The 5509-nt window shown below is 33.8% G+C and overlaps 1 pseudogene; it reads left to right on the top strand.

Annotated features, from left to right (window-relative positions):
• Nucleotides 1–4864: 4864 nt before the first annotated feature.
• Nucleotides 4865–5058, top strand: LOC130978487 (small nucleolar RNA U3; annotated as a pseudogene).
• Nucleotides 5059–5509: the final 451 nt, after the last annotated feature.

The raw sequence follows: 5509 nt of genomic DNA, 5'->3' as shown, positions 1-5509 counted from the left end.
ACCTGAGAGACTCCAGATGCTTCACCGTCACTTTATACGATAGGCACAAGTTCGAGTATACCGTGGATGAGATGGCGCCTACTGGTAACTTCTCGCTTGGTAGCTATCGAGTTTTTCTTAGGGATCACACATGCGACTGTGGCTATTTTCAGGCTCTACATTACCCATGTTCTCATGCCATTGCATGTTGCGCCCACTCGCTACTGAATTGAGCCTCATATGTTCATGATGTGTATCGCATGACTGAGGTGTTCAACGTGTACAAGGAAGGGTTTGTGCCCCCTATCCCAAAAGGACTCTGGCTGCCATGATGGTCTGACTGTCATTCCAGACCCTAATATGACTCGTGCAAGTGATGGACGGCCAAAGTCAACCAGAATTCGAGGAAGCATGGATCAGACTGCTCCTAAGCAACCGAAGCGCTGTGGGCTCTGCCGTCAGCCCAGTAATACGCGCAGGAATTGTGACTAGCAAGGACATACTGCTGCCGGGGATGTTTAGATGCCATGATATTTAGCGAAAAATTAGTTCGCCAAAAATCAAATTTAGACAAAATTTGGTTCTTTAGCGAAAAAATCAATTCCATACATATCAAATTTTATATAAATACGGTTGATTAATAAAAACATTAATTTAATACTAATTAAAATTTAACGTACAAATCACTATATAAATTACTTACGAATTACACAGAGCACACATAATATTCTAACGCATAAATTAACAAAATAAATTAACTCCTTACTAATGAAATTTTAACATATTCAAAACTAACTTCTTGGTCGATGTTTCCAGCCACGTGAGCAATGTTGTTCAATCGGTACATGCGATCTTGGTCTTCCATGACTCCACCACGCCAGAGTCTTGATGCCCCCAGATTCTCTCCCAAGTGCTCACCTCCAAAAACTCTAACCCCTCAACAATGTAAACAATGTAATATGTCACTTGGTTTCGCGGATTATGTATATATATAGCTACTCATAAACCGTGGAAGGAGTAGCACAGTTTATGCCCACAAACATTTTTTCATAAATCATGGAAGGAGTACCACGGTTTTGTTGGGAATAATACACGATTCCCCCTTGAGAAAATACCTTTCACAGAGAAATAAAATAGACACAATCACAACACAAGAATTTAACGTGGAAACTCCAATTATTGGAGAAAAAATCACAGTCGTTGTCAAATGACAACCAGAGAATATCATTATATGAAAATTATTACAACACATAGACTTCTTTCTCTCTAACACCGGCACCTCAGTACACCCACACTCTCAAAGCAAATATTTAACTACACCTCACAACACTCTCTAATCAAAATGTATAGAGGAAAAGAAAAGTCAGATACAAGCTTTAAATGTTTTCGACTGGTGCAAAAAATATGGAGAACTTAGCCTCATATTTATAGCCTAGGCCACCCACTCCATTTGCTATCCTAAGCAATGTGGGACTAATTCAACCAAATCCTAACAATCTCCACCTTGATTGAAATAGTCACACATCTTCAGCTTCCATTGTCAACACCGACAATTCGTTGCTGCCATTGTCTATACCGAGAATCATAGTTCAGAGAACTATCATACTCCACCATGAAAGTATACTCACTTGGAATTAGACCACTCCAAGCATTTCGCCTTGGTACAGATCAAAATCTTGCTGAAAATTCATGGTGCAACTTCCAAATTGGCTTTCCTGGAAGTTCTTCAGCCATCGACATAACTCCGCCACACACCTTGCATCTCAACGCCAACCAATGCCCGTGTGCAATTGTGGACCCGATTGCCGCAACTTATCCTTATCCATGGTAGTGCGGTAATACCATGAGGATACTTCTTGTCTTCTACGCCTTGTGCAAACCTGATTGTATCAACACATCCTTGACTTGTATTTGCCACAAGCCAAAGTTGATTCTTCCATCAAATTTCTCTATTTCAAGCTTCACAGCACTTGAATATCTGACATTGTTGCAACCATATACTGAAATAGTATAACTCAACTGTAGACCGTGCACTAGGAAGGGTCCCCAGGAAAGAGAGGTGGGTCACAATGGACACACTTAAATACCAGGTCTTTCCTTAGCCAGAACCTTTCCAAACTGTACTCTCACAGTGTCACACTGCCTTCCAGCAACAACAACAGCAACCAAAGATCAACCTCAAGCTACAGGACAAAATTCTTTTATGATGTGGAAGGTTAGACTAGGCTGCAACCACAGAGCATACTAAGAATAAATCCCACCGAACCGAAGCTCTGATACCACTTGTTGGGAATAATACACCATTCCCCCTTGAGAAAATACCTTTTACGGAGAAATAAAATAGACACAATCACAACATAAGAATTTAACGTGGAAACTCCAATTATTGGAGAAAAAACCACAGTCGTTGTCAAATGACAACCAGAGAATATCACTATGTGAAAATTGTTACAACACATAGACTTCTTTCTCTCTAATACCGACACCCCAATACACCCACACTCTCAAAGCAAATATTTAACTACACCTCACAACACTCTCTAATCAAAAGGTATAGAGGAAAAAAAAAGTCAGATACAAGCTTTAAGTGTTTCCGACTGGTGCAAAAAATATGGAGAACTTAGCTTCATATTTATAGCCTAGACCACCCACTCCATTTGCTATCCTAAGCAATGTGAGACTAATTCAACCAAATCCTAACAGATTTATGCCTACAATATTCTCTTCATAAACCGTGAGAGGGGTACCACAGTTTATGTGCTTCTATTAAAACATGAAAGAGGTTCTACAAATTATATAAAATAGTAACAGGACAAGCAAGTAACCGATTTTTAATTGCTGTATTTGGATAAACTTTTTTTCCATTTAGTTTATACAGATAAATTACCCACAATATTATTACTTTAAATTTCTGATAAATTTTATAGTGCCTGTTGTTATATGGTGTCTATAATAACTATATAAGTTTTGCAAAATTCTTTTAAGTATAATTAAATTAAAGTGTTATTTTTTATATTTTAATAATACTTTTTATTTTTAAATATTATTAAATAATAAAAAATATTACTTTTAATTCTAACAGATTTTTTTAAATATTGTTAAAATTGTATAAACACCATAATAAAAAAAAAAACATCAGCACGTAAATTTCTATCTACCGATAAACTTTTATTCTCATTCTCATCTTCACAGATAAAGTTATCCGTGTGAATATTCATATTCAATTTTCTCCACTGATATCCCTATAATTAAAGAACAAAATTTGTGTAAGTGTGGTGCCTGAACCTGAAGTCAAGGAGATTCTTGCTTGTTAGTGAAACAAAAGTCGAAAATTAAGGAGAATCCGTGACACAATAATTGACACTTGTTGACGAAATCAAACATTATTCTACATTCAAGTATTTCAGTAGATTGTGACATGTTACCTAGCTAATATATGCTTCCGTATATGCCCCATAAACCTATTTATATAGGATCACTAGGCATGCGTTCATAACAAGAACTAATTGCATTCGCTATTTACAATTTGTTACATCACAATTCAATAATTATAGTAGCTAGTGTCATATATTTGGTTTGTTTTTCACAATATCTCATAATCTAGTAGATCAAAGATTAATTTACCATAAAATTAAAGTTATTTATGTACAAAATGAAATTTAAATTTTTAATATTTATTTAATTAGACAAGTGAATTTTATGTCTTTTCTTAATTAGATTCTTACTTATCCATATATATATGGAAGCTAATTATTATTCCATGGATGAAGATGATTCATACATCGAAATTGAACTCGATGCATCGTCTTCGCCGTTGCCGTCGCCGTCGCCGTCGCCGCGCTACAATGATAAGGATCATCATGAGTTCCATCATCACCAGTTGCGGATATCAATTTCATCAACAATATCTTTCTCCCTCCAAAAAGATGATGCTGCTGATGATAATGAGCCTCCATGCATGTCATCTCCTATTAATGGTGATGATGCAACAAATAATAATACTAATACTAGTGCATTAATGTTCAATAATCCAGGGGTTGGATTAATAATGGAGAGTAATCCTCATAAACCTGAATCCCAAACAACAATTCAGAGGGGAACCCATAATATGGACGCTCCATGTTCTAGGTATGTATTTATATGATATCACAACATAAACATAATAATAGAAATATGTTGCTTGTTTTCATTTTAATTTTATAAATCAACTCAGCACACATATTTCTATTTCATGAAAAAGACGTACTTATCTTTTATGTGAGTTGCCTCATGCATCTATATGAAACAAATTTAGAGGCGGATTGATTTGTAATTTTTTTAATTATTTTCATTTTCAGATTCTTAGATTTTTTAAAATATGATTGCTTAGTTAAAATGAATTTTGTTTTCAGATAGAAAAATAATAAAATATGTTTAATTGATCTTTTTCATTATCAAAATTGAAACTTATATTTATTACTAAATAATAAAAATAGGTAAATTCTAGCCTACCCTTTCTATAATAACATGTAATTTTTCCCTCTGTGACATGTCATCTTTTAATTAGTTGCTATGTTAACTATGGTTAAATTATTGGTAATTAAATTATAGCCCAAAGTGAGTGATTATGTAATTAAATACCTCCAAATTTAATTTCAATGCCATCCAAAAATCCCATATCATCATCACCATCATCATCATCATCATCATCATCATTATTTTCATTTTTTTTTTTCGTCTTCCCCTTCTACACTATCATCATAAAAAGCCATCATAATCGATTTCACGTTCTTAAATTTTAAGATTTTCTGAATTTCGCAAATCGTAAACTTAGTCTCACCTGGGCTAGGTTCACAAAACAAAAGCAGTTTTTATAACTAAACACAAAGAACACAAAACACGGAACACGACCTTACTTGAACAGGATCTGTTCTATAGGATCGTACATCTGTATCCTTGAGTTCTAAGAAGACTTTGGTTGAACTATGACCGTGAGGTCAGAGCGTGATTAATTGTTCCAAAGCGCGCCATCTGAACGGTGGAGGATCGTTCGCGCTACAACCTTGTGGTCGAGATGGTCTCACGGTGTTCTGACAAACTCAAATATTTTTTTCCTGGCCATTTAATTAGTGTATGTTTGGATTACAGTTTGCAAACGGGAGTTTGAATAAAATTAATTTTGCAAACTTGATTTTGATGAAAAGTAAGTTTGTATTAAGTGATTTATGTTTGGCAATATTTATATCAAAATGAATTATAGTAAAATAAATGTTGTTTGGATTACACTATTCAAAATCACTTTTAGATACAAAATTACTAAAATAGGCATCAACTTAAATAATTTTTGTATATTATTTTAATTTAGATATTTGAATAGATGTTATTAATTAATTCTATAATAAAATTAATATTTATACACTAAGATAAAAATAATATATAAAAATTGGCAAAATATACTTTTAATTAAAACTAACAAAATATAAATTTTAGAGAGTACTAAAAATAATAAAAAATTAAATATTTATTTTGGTAGTAATTGAAATAAATAAAA

Source organism: Arachis stenosperma, chromosome 4 (assembly GCF_014773155.1).
Source record: "Arachis stenosperma cultivar V10309 chromosome 4, arast.V10309.gnm1.PFL2, whole genome shotgun sequence".
Taxonomy (NCBI): Eukaryota; Viridiplantae; Streptophyta; class Magnoliopsida; order Fabales; family Fabaceae; genus Arachis; species Arachis stenosperma.
Note: the sequence above shows the minus strand (reverse complement) of the source record. Positions and strands in the feature narration are given on the sequence as shown.